The 15,603-nt window shown below is 36.6% G+C and overlaps 1 protein-coding gene across 1 annotated transcript in view; it reads right to left on the bottom strand.

The window, feature by feature from the left end:
- Sarm (sterile alpha and armadillo motif) overlaps positions 1-15,137 on the bottom strand; it is a 287,951-nt gene extending 272,814 nt beyond the window's left edge. The window contains exon 1 of the mRNA XM_089086326.1: positions 15,043-15,137. The gene's annotated coding sequence lies outside the window, so the exon portion shown is untranslated. The remainder of the gene's footprint in view (positions 1-15,042) is intronic.
- Between the last annotated feature and the right edge of the window lie 466 nt (positions 15,138-15,603).

Genomic DNA, 15,603 nt, shown 5'->3' with positions numbered 1-15,603 from the left:
GAAAAAAGGGCGTGGAGGAGGGGGGGGGGCTAGTTGCCCTCCAGTCTCTTTTAACATTTAAAAAGTTAACTAAAACTTTCAATTTCCAATAAAATGATTACCCTCTGAGGATTATATGAGTCGACCTTTCTTAATATCCATGTATGTCCCCAGAGTATGACTTACAACACCTACCTCTGGGCCCTGGTGGGTTGTGTCAACACCGGAATTTTTTGTTATATGATCTTTGAACTATTTTTAAGAAAATAGTTATCTTAAAATTTTTATTGGATGCATTTGGGAATAAAAGGTTTGGGGGGTGGGAGCTGGTTACCCTCAAATATCTTTTGACGCTTAAAAAGTGAACTAGAACTTTCAATTTCCAATCAAATGAGCCCTCTCTGAAGTTTATACGACCATTCCTTCCATAAGAACCATATATGCCCCCAGGGCATAACTTAAACCCTTGCCCTGAGGGTTGTGGGGGGGGGGCTGTCCTCCTCAAAAACATATTTTCTATCTGGAAATCAACTACGCTGAACAAAATTGCTATCTAAAATTTTGTTTGGATGTGTTTGGGGGAACGAAGTGCGTGGGGGGGGGGAGGCTATTGCCCTCCAATCACTTTCGACTATTAAAAAGGGCACTATCCCTTTGAATTTCCAATCGAATGAGTATTTTTCGAAGTTTCTACGACAACGCCTTCTATAAAAACCTTATATGCCCCCAGGGCATAACTTAAAACCCTTGCCCTGAGGATTGTGGGGGAGTGTCCTCCTCAAAAAGATATATTTTATCGGGAAATCAACTATGCTGAACAAAATGGCTATCTCAAAATTTTGATTGGATGTTTGGGGGAATGATAGGCGTGGGGGGGAGGGGCTAGTTGCCCTCCAATCACTTTCGACTATTAAAAAGGGCACTAGAACTCTCGATTTCCAATCGAATGAGCCCCCTTTGAGGTTTCTACGACGACCCCTTCCATATGAAGTGCCCCTGGGAAAAAAGATAAATAAATAATAAAACATTTGGAGCCGTATGGCCTTTACTATAGGCAACACTACAGCATTGCCTCAGACCAAAAAAATGGAGGGCAACTAGGCCACCTCCCACGCTCATTTTTTCCCAAAGTCACTCGATAAATATTTTGAGATAGCCATTTTGTTCAGCATGGTCGAAAAGTACAATAACTATGTCTTTGAAGATGACTTAATTACCCACTGTCCCCGGGGAAGGTATGCAAGTTATGAACTTTGTCCAATGTTTACATATAGTATTGGTTACTGGGAAGTATACAACAGTTTTCAGGGGGATTTTTTATTGTATTTGGGGGGGGAGGGGGATGGGCCGGGGTTACGTGGGAGGATCTTTCCGTGGAGGCAGTTTTTATGGGGGAAGGGCTATTGCTATGAAGAGGGCGCCGGATTTCCCAACATTATCTAAAAATACGATCAGAAAACAAATTAAAAAAATAATTTTTTCAACTCAAAATAAGGAGCAACATCAAAACTTAAAACGAACAGAAATTATTACGTATATGATTGGGTTCGCTCCCTAGTCATTGCCTCGCTCTTTATGCTATTAAATGCTAATAGCGTAAAGAGCTAGGCAATGACTAGGGAGCGAACCCAATCATATACGTAATAATTTCTGTTCATTTTAAGTTTTGATGTTGCTCCTTATTTTGAGTTGAAAAAATTATTTTTTTTAATTTGTTTTCTGATCGTATTTTTAGATAATGTTGGGAAATCCGGCGCCCTCTTCATAGCAATAGCCCTTCCCCCATAAAAACTGCCCCCACAGAAAGATCCTCCCACATAACCCCCGGCCCATCCCCCTCCCCCTCCCCCAAATACAATAAAAAATCCTCCTGAAAACTGTTGTATACTTCCCAGTAACCAATACTATATGTAAACATTGGACAAAGTTCATAGCTTGCATACCTTCCCCGGGGACGGTGGGTAATTAAGTCATCTTCAAAGACATAGTTATTGTACTTTTCGACCATGCTGAACAAAATGGCTATCTCAAAATTTTTATCGAGTGACTTTGGGAAAAAATGAGCGTGGGAGGTGGCCTAGTTGCCCTCCATTTTTTTGGTCAGAGGCAATGCTGTAGCGTTGCCTATAGTACAGGCCATACGGCTCCAAATGTTTTATTATTTATTTATCTTTTTTCCCAGGGGCACTTCATATGGAAGGGGTCGTCGTAGAAACCTCAAAGAGGGCTCATTTAATTGGAAATCGAGAGTTCTAGTGTCTTTTTTAATAGTCAAAAATGTTTGGAGGGCAACTATCCCTCCCTCCCCCCTCCACGCCCGTCATTCTCCCAAACACATCCAATCAAAATTTTAGATAACCATTTTGTTCAGCGTAGTTGATTTCCAGATAGAAAATATGTTTTTGAGGCGGACACTCCCCCAAAACCCTCAGTTCAAGGGTTTAAGTTTTGCTCAGGGTGCATATAAGGTTTTTATATAATGAGTCGTCTTAGAAACTTAGAAACAGACTAATTCGATTTAAAGTTCAAAGGGCCAGTGCCCTTTTTAATAGTCGAAAGTGAATGGAGGGCACTAGCCTCCCCCCCACGCACTTCATTCCCCCACACACATCCAAACAAAATTTTGAGATAGCCATTTTGTTCAGCGTAGTTGATTTCCAGATAAAAAATATGTTTTTGAGGAGGACGATCCCCCACAACCCTCAGGGCAAGGGTTTAAGTTATGCCCTGGGGGTATATAAGGTTTTATAGAAGGCGTTGTCATAAAAACTTCAAAAAAAGCCTCATTCGATTGGAAATTCAAAGGGCTAGTGCCCTTTTTAATAGTCGAAAGTGAACGGAGGGCAACTAACCCCTCTCTCACGCCCACCTTTTCCACAAACACATCCAATCAAAATTTTGAAATAGCTATTTTATTAAACGTAGTTTTAAGTTCTGGAAATTAGGTCTTTGAGGATGACAACTCCCCCACAACCCTAAGGGCAAGGGTTGTACGTTATGCCCTGGGGGCATATAAGGTTTTGTATAGACAACGTTGTTGTAGAAACTTCAGAAAGGGCTCATTCGATTTGAAATTTAAGTGGCTAGTTCCATTTTTAATAATCGAAAGTAATTCTAAGGCAACTGACACCCCTTCCACGCCCACCATTTCCCCAAACAAATTCAATCAGAATTTGGTGTAGCCATTTTGTTCAACGTAGTTGAAAGCTCTGAAAATTATATATTTAAGCAGGACACTCCGCCCACAGTCTTCAGGGGCAAGAATTATAAGTTATGCCCGGGGGGCATATATGGTTCTTATGGAAAGTATAAACTTCAGAGAGGGCTCATTTGATTGGAAATTGAAAGTTCTAGTTCACTTTTTAAGCGTCAAAAGATATTGGACGGTAACCAGCTCCCCCCCCCCCCAAACCCTTTTTTCCCAACTGCATCCAATAAAAAAGTTGAGATAGCCATTTTGTTAAAATTATTTAAAAGACCATATAACAAAAATTCCGGTACAGACACAACCCACCAGGGCCCTGGGGCATGCGTTGTAATTTATGCCCTGGGGGAATATATGGATCTTATGGAAGGGATGCTTGGACAAAATTCAGAGAGGGCTCATTTGATTAGAAATTGAAAGTTCTAGTTCACTTTTTAAGAGTCAAAAGAGACTGGAGGGCAACTAGCCCCCCCTCCTCCACGCCCTTTTTTCCTCAAACCCATCCGATAAGAACTTTGAGATAGCTTTTTATTTAAATGATTCAAAGAACATGTAACGAAAACTCAGGGGTCAACACAGCCCCCCAGGGCCCGATGGCTTCTGTTGTAAGTTATGCTTTGGGGGACTATATGGTTCTTATTGAAGGGATGCTCGTAAAAAATTCAGAGATGGCTCATTTGATTTGGAATCCACAGTTCTAGCTCAGTTTTTTAGAATCAAAGGAGATTTGAGAGCAACTAGCCCCCCCCCCATGCCCCTTTTCCCCCCATATACATCCAAAAAAATTTTTTGATAGCCATTAAGTTAAAAATTGCTCAAAATTCAGATAACAAAAACTCAGGTGTCGTCACAACCCCCCCTTGCCTTCTTTTTCAAAACCCATCTGATGAAAATTTTGAGATAGACATTTTGTTAAAAATAGTTCAAAGGTAGGATAAGAAAAAATCCTGTGTCAATAGAACCCCCTAGGGCACAGGGGAGGGTGTTCTAAGTTATGCCTTAAGGGCCTGTATGGTTCTTATGAAAGGGATCCTCTTATAAACTTCATACAGGGCTCATTTGATTGGAAATTGAAAGTTTTAGTTCACTTTTTAAGAGTTAAGACAGTTAAACTAGCCCCCCCCCCACGCTCTTTTTGCCCAAACCCGTCCGCAAATTTTGAGATAGCAAGTGTTTTTAACATTGTTCAAAAATTAGAAAACAAAACGCCCCCCCCCCACATCCCGGGGGATAGGCGTTGTAAGTGTTGTCCTGGGGGCGTATATGGTTCTTATGAAAGGGATGCTTGTATAAACTTCAGAGAGGGCTTATTTGATTTGAAATTGAAAGTTCTAGTTCACTTTTTAAGAGTCAAAAGATATCCAAGGGCAACTAGCCCTCCCACACACCCTTTTTTCCCCAAACCCATCCGATAAAATTTTTATAATACCCATTTCATTAAAAATAGTTCAAAGGTCAGATAAGAAAAATACGGAACCCGCCAGGGCCCGGAGCAAGGCGTTATGAGTAGTGTTCTAGGGGCATATATAGCTATTATGGAAGGGATGCTCGTATAAACCTCGGAGAGCGCTGACATCCAAGTCGGTCACTACATCCAAGTCGGTCGTGACATCCAAGTCGGTCACTAGGGCTCTAAGGACACCGCAGAGCTCCTTAGCATAGAATAATTTCCAGTTATCCAGCGGGTTGGCTCCAGAACTAGCAATGCCTCTGAATAACGAGCAAGCGGACGTCCAGGACGGTTTTTAAGTTAGAAATCGTCATTTGTTCTGTTTAATTTGTTTCAGCACTAAGATACAGCGAAGAACTTGGAATTGGAATCCTTGATCTTTGATTAAATTATTTGAGCAAGACTTTGGACTTATGTTATATTTTGGCTGAAAGAGCTATCTATGAACAAATTCTACAAGATCAGCTTTACTATGTTCCATGTTCTTCATTTAACCGAATGAAAAATCGTGGCTCCATCCGTAAAATCAGAACTTGCGTTGGTAAAACCGTTGAATTAACCGACCAAGATTGAGATTTTGGTAGACGTCATGTCATTATTTTCATGTTCTTTATTTAACCGAATAGAGAATAGTGGCACCGGCCGTAAAATCATTGCACGAGTTGGTATAACCGCTAGATTTACCGACCGAGATTGAAGTTTTGGTACACGTCATATCATGCTTTCCATGTTCTTTATTTAACCGAACGAAAAATGTTGGCTCCATCCGTAAATTCACGATACAAGTCGGTAAAACCGCTATTTTTACCAACCTATATTGGGATTTCATTAAATATCAAATCCGTATTTTCATAACCGAATCGAAAACTTTGGCACCAACCGTAAAATGACTGCACGAGTCGGTAAAACCACTGTATTTACCAACCGAGACAGATATTTCGGTATATGTCATGTCAGTATCTTCATGCTAATTATTTAACCAAATGGAAAATTGTGGCACCATCCGGCAAATCACGGCAGGAGTCGGTAATACTGCTGCGTTTACCGACCAAGTTCGAGATTTCTGTAGATCACGTGTCAGTATTTTCCTGGTTTTGTTTAACGGAACAAAAAATCTTGGTGGCATCAGTAAATCGTGGGCCGAGGCGCCACGATTTTACCGACTAATTTTTTTACCCAGTGGCAGAAAATACTGGGGGGCGTCCCCCCCCATATCTGACGGCCCCTGACCTAAGCACTCATACTATACGCTTTGTCCTACGTTCTTCTGTATCCAATTCATCTAATACACTTCTTAAAGAAAGTTCGAAAATATGAGCTTAAAAAGCTTGTTTGAAACTTGGGTACCCCTCCCCTTGTATGAAAATGCATTGGTCCACACCCTAATAGATAGCAGGGTTTCCAAATGGACACCTTTTATGTCAAAAGGACACATTCACATGTGCCGGGACACAATAACATAAAAGGGCAAAAAAGTGACACATTTTAGAAATCTGGGACATAAAAGGGGAAAAAGGGACACGTTTTGTAAATTTATGACATAAAACGAGACATTTGCCAAAGGGATATATATATATATATATATATATATATATATATATATATATATATATATATATATATATATATATATATATATATATATATATATATATATATATATATATATATATATATATATATATATATATAAATATTCTGGTAAGAAAAGATCACTTTTCATCAAAGCCGTTTTTTCTCCATTTTTTTTTTTTTTACCATCCAGGTTTTGCCAAAGATGCTATAAGCGAATGAATTTTTCCAAAAACAGGGATTTAAATCTACATAAGAGTTTCGTGCTTTCACTTTAAGTCTATTCTAAGTCTACTTCAAGAATATTTTATATAGTGGTTTTTGGTATTCATTATATCTGATGCTAACTGGCCGCTTTGAAAGAGGATTACAAAGCGTCTTTTGGTCAATGATACAACTGGAAAAAAAAAATAACCTCTAGCTTTTAAAATTTCAAGATGGACGCATTCTAGCTAAAAATTAAACATTTTTGGATGCTCAGGGGACACATTCATGGAACAAAGTTGGCAACCTTGATAGATAGTGTAACTATGCTACACTACATAGCCGTTTAGTTTTATTCGATAAACGATTTGTACTAGCGGTTCATTTTTTACAGACTGCATATTTGTTTAGAAATCTTGCGCAGTAATATTTTGTCCCTATACAGGCCAAACTTGCTGTTTTACGGGCAAAAATGCTAGAAAGCAGCATTTTTCTACGATGCAACTTCTTTTTTTTATTTAAAAGATCATTAGGTCTTTAAATATTCATCCGAATGAACCGTCTTTCAGTAACTTACGACTGCTGGTTTGATATAATCAGATGGAGGAAAAAGCTGCACCCTCTTTGATGGAGTTTAATTCCTGTTTATGAAACTGTACAACTTTAGATTATTTGATAAATGGTTTGTATGAAAACTTCTAATTTTGCTAATTTGCTGGAAAAAGGACAAACTTGCTGTTTTACAGGCCAAAATGCTAGAAAGTAGCATTTTTCCGCGGTTCAACCTCTGCTTTTCAAACAGTTCGTGGTAACGAACTGTAAGTAAGGAGCGACCCGGCTCAATGGTAACCGAAACTGTAGAAAACGGAATTTTGATACTAATAGATACATCAAAAGAATCAGATTTTAATGCTGATTTCAAATATATAAGTTTCATCAAGTTTAGTTCTACTTATCAAAAGTTACGCGCCTGAGAAAATTTGGCTGATTTTCGAAAAAAGGGGAAAAACCCCCCTAAAAGTTATAGAACCCTAATGAAAATCACACCATCATATTCAGCATATCAGAGAACCTTGCTGCGGAGGTTTCAAGCTCCTATCTACAAAAATGTGGAATTTTGCATTTTTTGCCAGAAGAAAGATCACGGATGCGTGTTTATTTGTTTGTTTGTTTGTTTTTTTCCCAGGGGTGATCGTATCGACCCAGTGGTCCTGGAATATCGTGGGAGGGCTCATTGGAACGTGGGAGGGCTTATATTAAAAATATAAGAGTATAGAGGTTTGTTACGTAAGTTAATTCGTAAGTTACGCGTATTTATTACTAATAAAAATGCTCGTAAAGAAAATTAAACAGGTTTCGAGAAAGCCATTTAACCAAATAAAAGTAAAATTAATATTCAATTTTTTTTTTAATTATTCATGTACGGTGAGCCAAAATCAAAACCTGCATTAATTCAAAAACGTTCAAAAATTAAATTAAAAAAACAAGTTTTTTTAACTGAAAGAAAGGAATGACGTTAAAACTTAAAACGAACAGAAATTATTCCGTATATGAAAGGGGCTCTCCCCTCCTCAAAGCCTCGCTCTTTACGCTAAAGTTTGACTTTCTCACAACTCTATTTTTTTAAACAATGAAAAACTTTAGCGTAAAGAACGAGGCGTTGAAGAGGGGACAGCCCCCTTCATATAAGGAATAATTTATGATCGTTTTAAGTTTTAACGTCGTTCCTTACATTCAGTTAAAAAAACTTGTTTTTTTTATTTAATTATTTAAAAGATCACTAGGTCTTTAAACATTCATCTGAATGAACCGTGTTTCAGTAGTTTACCACTACCGGTTTGATATAATCACCCATGGGGTAAAAACCTACAAGCGTAACCCTTTTTGAGGGAGTTTTTAATTCTTTTTTATGAAATTGTACAACTTTAAATTTGCGAATGGCTTTTAATAAGGAACTTTAAAACCAACAAAAGTGGCAAATTTGGAATTGGCATACATAATAGACTTTGTTATTGCATATATTGCAATCCAAATTTAGTTTTTCAGAGCTTCGGTATTTATTGACAAGGGTCGCTCTTCATTTACAATTTGTTATACGAACTGTTTAACCTAAGGCTCTTTTAAATTTAAGGGAAGCTTTCGTTACTTCAAAATGTATTACTACAATAAAAGAGGTGGTATCTGCCTGGAGCACCCATAATACAGACTTAGTCTTAAAATATTCTTGGGAATAGGCAGTACTGGGAATTGCTACCTCCTTCTGTATCAATCTGAACGGTATGTGAGAGTTAAAAAATTTGGGCATAAAACATGAACCCTTTTTGAGGGTTCAGGCTGCTACCCCACCTACACACAGATTTAAAGGCCCTCCTCTATAACAGCTGAAATGTAATCCCTGTGCATAATTTATCAAGCGTCAAATGAACCACCTTACTTAAATCAAGCTTCAGACAAATCGTATATACGTATAAACGGTGGCCGGCGTTTACCCCCCTCCCCGGAGAATACCCCCCCCCCACGGAAAATATCCCCTGAAAAATACCCCCTAGAAAATATCCCACCGTGGAAAGTACCCCCCTCCCCGCGGAAAATACATCCCGCCGGTAAATACCCATCCCCCGTGGAAAATAAGGCTTTCCAAATTTGAGAATTTTATTTGAGTGTTACTTTTTTTTTATTTCTATAGGGGGAAGGAATTTTAATACTTGTGTATTATGCGCCACTCACTCAGTTTACGCTGTGTAAAACTCGAAAACAAACCAGTTTCTTCGTTAGTTGCTTTCATCTTAGCATGAGACAAGACAAGCAAAAGTGACAGAATAGATGGGAAATATATAATTTGGGCTACATATTTGCACATAAGGGGGAGGGGGGTGGAGGTAAAGTATTTGGACAGTTTGAAGTAAGAAAACAATTCCTTCTAGGTATTGCCACTAAAAAATTACAGAAGAATAGGGAGATCTCTGGATTCTGCGGGTATTTTCCCGGGGGATATTTTCTGCGGGGGACGGCATTTTCTGGGGGGGGGTATTTTCCGGGGGTTAATCACCGGCGGGGGGGGGCACCTAGAACCGTATAAACTAGTATGGCCCGAGTGCAGTTCTTGGAACGAGTGCACCACCGTGCGGCATTACTGAATCTGAACTGAGAAGCTCAATATATAGTTTTTTTTCTAAATTTCAAATTGATTGGAAATCTTAGAGTTTAGACTCCACAGTTTCCTGGCACTATTTTGGTCAAAATCACTGTTTAGCGAAACACCACTCTTCTATGACACAATCTCTTTTGCTACTTAAAAAGCGCACAAGCTATTTCAATTTCCATTATAAAAAGCCCTCCCCAATATTCTAAGGTTATTGGTTTGATACAATCACCGATAAAGAAATAAAACAAGCAAACAGAAAAACAAACAAACAAATATCTGACCACACACATCCGACCAAGCTTCTCACAAAAAACAATATACAAATTTCAAAATTTTCTAGGAAGGGACTTGAAACCTCTGCAACTGGATTTTCCGATTTGCTGAATTTAATGGCAGAAATATCATCAAGATCAGTTCTTTTTTGGGGGGTTTGTTCCTCCTTTTCTTCAAAAATCAGGCAAATCTCCTAGGCTCTTAACTTTTGGCTAGTAACATTAAACTTAATCAGTTTTACATAGTTAGAACAATATAAAAAGCTTATTTTTTACATATTATTACCGAACCTCCTTTTTTGAGGATTTCGGTTACTATTGGCAGAAGTTTCTGTTAATTTCAGCTGTTAACAGTGAACTGTAGGATTTTAACCATCCAAATAAGTCATATTCCAGCCCTCTCATACCAACAATAAATGGAGTTAGTTTGGTAATGTAGGGCGAGAATTTAGTTGTTTAAAGAATTGTTTTGGGTTGTGAGTGACAATTTACAATTACCTCGTCTTTTTTATGGAGGATATTTCTAGATTATGATCTCAGAATCCTCATACTCCTTGTAATTCATACGGTAGTAATTTGACATGTTTCAATGAGGTTCCCTCAAGGAGGAGGGTATTCGTTCAAATTATTTAGGTAAATGAATTTATATATATATATATATATATATATATATATATATATATATATATATATATATATATATATATATATATATATATATATAATGCGCACAGAAGCATTTTCTTAGTACTAAACTACGTTGAATCAAAGTTTTCACCGATATATAGGTGACTTTTTGCTTATTAATTCCTTTGAAATTCCTGCCGGAACTTTTTGGATGGGATCAATAGCGGTTTATTAACGAATACTATATATACCCTATGCATGGATCTACCCTTATTAGAATTCTTCGAGCTTCTTACTGGAAAGTAAAAGCATATTAAGAACTAAGAATGGACAAATTTATACATATTCATTTAATTTAGCTAGGAAGAAAGTGAACACATCACTTAGAAAAATCATTTAAGCTCCTTTAATAAATTTTTCATTATATATTTAGTTTAATCATCTTAAGCTATTTGCACTTGATAATCATACGTATTTTTGCTATATTGATGTTATTAACCTAACTTCTTCTAACGTTGTGTTGAGAGCACTTTAAAGTTTGTGAAAATTCTAAAGAGACCCGAAAAGCAGTGAAGTTTGAATTAGATGAAAGTGACCAAGGCCGTAACCAAGGTTAGAGCTTTGAACCCCCCCCCCCCTCGGAAATATTAGTCCGACTCATAAAAACGTAACAAAAATGCATATAAACAATTTTTTTATGCATTTCAATTTTTTGTACCCCCCACCTGAACAAATTGTACCCACCTGAACAAATCCTTGATACGGACTTGAAAGGCACCCATATTATTATAATTAACAAAGTTATACCGATGATACTAAAGTAACCGTTTCGCTCTTATCGTAGCTAGCCTAGTTCGGATCGTAATTTGGTACTTGTCGGTTATTGGAAACACATTAAAAAAATACGCTTAGGTTACATCTCAGAAAAAAGGTTTCATATGATGAGCATTGGACTAAGACACAATTCATTGGACTTGTACAATTTGGGCTATATATTTGCCCATTAGGGGAGGGAGTGGGGGTAGATTACGTTAGGTTGGATTAAGTTTCCATAATTTTGTTTCGAAAGTATGATTTTATCATCATGTTTTGTTATTTTTCATTGGGATTAACCTAACTTCACTTCTTGGTTCGGTTTCCAATAACGGACAAGTACCCGTAATCAAACAGTTCGTGGTAACGAACTGTATACTTACAGTTCGTTACCAGGAGCGACCCGGCTCAATGGTAACCGAAATTCTAAAAAACGGAATTTTGATACCAATAGATACATCAAAAGAATCAAATCATAATACTAAATTCAAATATATAAATTTCATCAGGTTTATTACTACCCATTCATCAAGTTTAATTTTACTCGTCAAAAGTTACGCGTCCGAGAAAATTTAGCTGATTTTCAAAAAAAGGGGGAAGGATCCTCTAAAAGTTATAGAACCTTAATGAAAATCACATCATCGTATTCAGCGTATCAGAGAACCCTACTGTAGAGGTTTCAAGCTCCTATACGCACAAATGTGGAATTTTCCATTTTTTGCCACAAGAAAGATCACGGATGCGTGTTTATTTTTATTTTTTTATTTTTTTTTTATTTTTTTTCCAGGGGTGTTCGTATTGACCCTGTCATCCTAGAATATCGTAAAAGAGTTCATTCTAACGAAAATCTATAGTTCTAGTGCCCCTTTATAGGGACTAAAAAATTGGAAGGAAGCTAGGCTCCCTTCTACGTTCATTTTTTTCCAAAAGTCGCCGAATCAAAATTTTCAGATAAGCACTTTATTCAACAATGTCAAAAACATTATAACTATGTCTTTGAGGATGACTTAATCCCTCAAAGCCCCCGGGGGGAGGGCTGAAAGTTATGAACTTCACCCAATGTTAACATAAAGTATTGGTTATTGGGAAGTATACAGACGTTTTCAGGGAGAATTTTTCCTGGTAGTGGGGGGTGGGGGTGGGTGGGGGAAGGGACATTGCTATGAAGGGGGCGCCGGATTTCCCATCATTATTAAAAAAAAAATCAGAAATTAAATATAAAAAAACAAGTTTTTCAACTGAAAGTAAGGAGCAACATCAAAACTTAAAATGACAGAAAACATTACGTATAGGATTGGGTTCAGCCCCTAGTCAATACCTCGCTCTTTAAGCCAAAGATTATTTAGTACCATAAGAGCTATTTATTCTAATTAACGGTATTTGTGATTAAGGGGTCATTTTTAAAGATGGAAGTTCGTTACATAAGTTAATTCGTAAGTTACGTATATTTATTACTAATAAAAACGTTCGTAAATAAAATTAAACAACTATCGAGAAAGCCATTTAACTAAATAAAAGTAAAATTAATCTTCAAATTTTGTTTTCATTATTCATGTACGGTGAGCCAAAATCAAAACCTGCAGTAATTCAAAAATGTTCAAAAATTAAATAAAAAAAAACAAGTTTTTTTAACTGAAAGTAAGGAGCGGAGTTAAAACTTAAAACGAACAGAAATTATTCCGTATATGAAAGGGGCTGTCCCGTCCTCAACGCCTCGCTCTTTACGCTAAAGTTTGAATTTCTCAAAACTCTATTTTTTTTTAAACTATCAAAAACTTTAGCGTAAAGAGCGAGACGTTGAGGAGGGGACAGCCCCCTTCATATACGGAATAATTTCTGTTCGTTTTAAGTTTTAACGTCGTTGCTTACTTTCAGTTAAAAAAAGCTTGTTTTTTAATTTAATTTCTCAGGTAAGATGGCCAAAAATAAAAAGGAGCGAAGCTTTTATGTTGGTTCTCAGCAAATCTAACGAAATTCACAAGTCAATTAGCCTATGCGAATTTTTCAGTTCCATTTTTCACATTCAATGTGCCTTGGTTTAAAAAGAAGTAAGTTTTGTGTTTTGCACCCAAAATACAATGAAAGTTTAAAGAATTCAAGTTTGATGGCCCACAACAATTCGCTTGAATGATTGTGGGCCACGATTTTCGTTCTTGGTAAATTTCTAGTTGAGGGACTTATTGCTATCTTTGAAAATAGCTGAGTTAGGTGAATTAAATTTCTTGGAATGAATCCATGGTCTAAAATATATCTCATGAAGGTTCAAAGTTAGTATCCCTTATCACATCCTTTAATTATTTCTAAGAATTAGAAGATTGCATTGATGAAATCTTTAAATTTAAGATTTTAATATCTAAATTTTGACAAAAAAATAAGTTTGCCAAACATTCCGATTAACTTACTAATGAGATAGCTTAGAAATAGATATTTCTTTTGAATCAGAATTTTATCCTGAATCCAAAAGTAACATACGTTTCCGTCGGAGATAAACTTTACATATATATATATATATATATACATATATATATATATATATATATATATATATATATATATATATATATATATATATATATATATATATATATATATATATATATATATATATATATATATATGTGTGTGTGTATGTGTGTAACGCATTTTCCATTATTTGACATACTGTTTAATTAGTTTGAAGGATACAATGGATTAACTGGAACCCATGCAAGAAGTGAAGTTTGGTTAATGCTAATGAAATAATACATAATAGGATGAAAATACAATAGTTTCGAAACAAAGTTCGGCTATGTATTTGCACATTAGGGGGGGGGGTAAAATATAGCATATACGTAACCTAACCTGACTTAACCTAATTTAGATACCTTTCCCCTACCTAGATCTCCAAAAAAAAGCTTAAATATTGTGAACGCAATGACAAACCACGGTTTGCAATCCAATTCTCTATTGAAAGAAACCCCTTTGACTAGTTTCTTAAGCACCTTCCCTATATAATATATTGCGTGGGTTCCAGCTAATAAAACAGTACCCTTTGAAGAAAAGAGTGACTTACGGAGAATTCAGCGCATATGCATATAACTCAGGGTATATTTTTGCACATTTGAGGGGGGGATATTTGTAATGATCATTTCCCACGGAAATGAAAGTTATATTTGGATTCAGGGTGAAACTGTGATTCTAAAGTTATGTCAATTTCTTAGATGTCTCATTAGTGAGTTAATCGGAAAATTTTCCAACACTTTTACCTTTATTTGGGTCTTCACTCTTCTTTTAATTGGTTGTGGTTTGGAAAAAAATCCCGATTCCTATTATTTCAGCAAGATTTTAAACCGCAGAATTTTACATAAACTCATCTAAGATTTTACTCTAGAGTAAAGTATTTAATAATAAGTAATTGGTAATGAGTTACTAGTAGAACTAATTACTAAACAAAAGATAATGCTATTTGCTTCCTCGTCCCACACTGTTTCCAAATATCACTGTTTCCCTCGTGCCTTACTGTTTTCTAGGAATGGGGCCAGACATAACCTTAGGCTGTATACAAAGCGTTTCTGTTCTGTTAGTTTTGAGTATTTTTTTGGGCTTATTTCTAATCAACATTTGATTCATAATTCAAAATAATGCCAAAAAGAAACAAAATCAGCAAAGTTTTGTAAATAGCCAAGGGCTAGGCGTATATCTGGCACCATAGCCTCTTTCAATCACCGCAGCCAATTCTTCACAAATGACCATAAAACGCAACTATATTGTAAATTAATATTCCTTGAATACTGACCTCTCTCATTGAAAAGGGTTAAGCATAAAATGTCATTAAAATTTAGAAAATAAAATCCTTTTTAAGAAAACTATCCTCAATATTCAAAAAACACCAGAGCAGCTTTTATCACAGCTAAACTAATCAAAAATTCAAGATCTGTTAAGAAGGCAAGATCTTAAGATGCCGCAAGGCGGGCGTCGAGATGAACATATCTCGTTTCAAAGTATTGAAGCTCCTAAACCACATGGCTCTGCCCGCAATTACAAAAAACAAGAATTTTTTATTACTTTTCTAAACATCGAGGCGGATCTGGATTTATTCGAGTGCAAACTATTATCATAATGAATGTCAACATTGACTCTGTTAAGTGGGATATGAACCAGCTAAAGGGATACCGTTTAGACAAAATCAAGGTTAAGATTGCTCGTGAGTTTCTCTGGGAAAGGGGAGGGGGGTGGTGTCGGCTGGCTCAGACTTTTTTTTGCAAGAGAATGAAATGATACGAGGAAACTTCTTTTGATGAGAAAGGTGTCATTCCCCCCCCCAAAACCCCCCACCGGTTACCGTTTAGACAAAATC

Source organism: Artemia sp. Qi Xiang Cuo, chromosome 3 (genome assembly GCF_049724085.1).
Source record: "Artemia sp. Qi Xiang Cuo chromosome 3, ASM4972408v1, whole genome shotgun sequence".
Classification (NCBI taxonomy): domain Eukaryota; kingdom Metazoa; phylum Arthropoda; class Branchiopoda; order Anostraca; family Artemiidae; genus Artemia; species Artemia sp. Qi Xiang Cuo.
The sequence above is the reverse complement of the archived record's forward strand: the minus strand, read 5'-3'. Positions and strand labels throughout refer to the sequence as shown.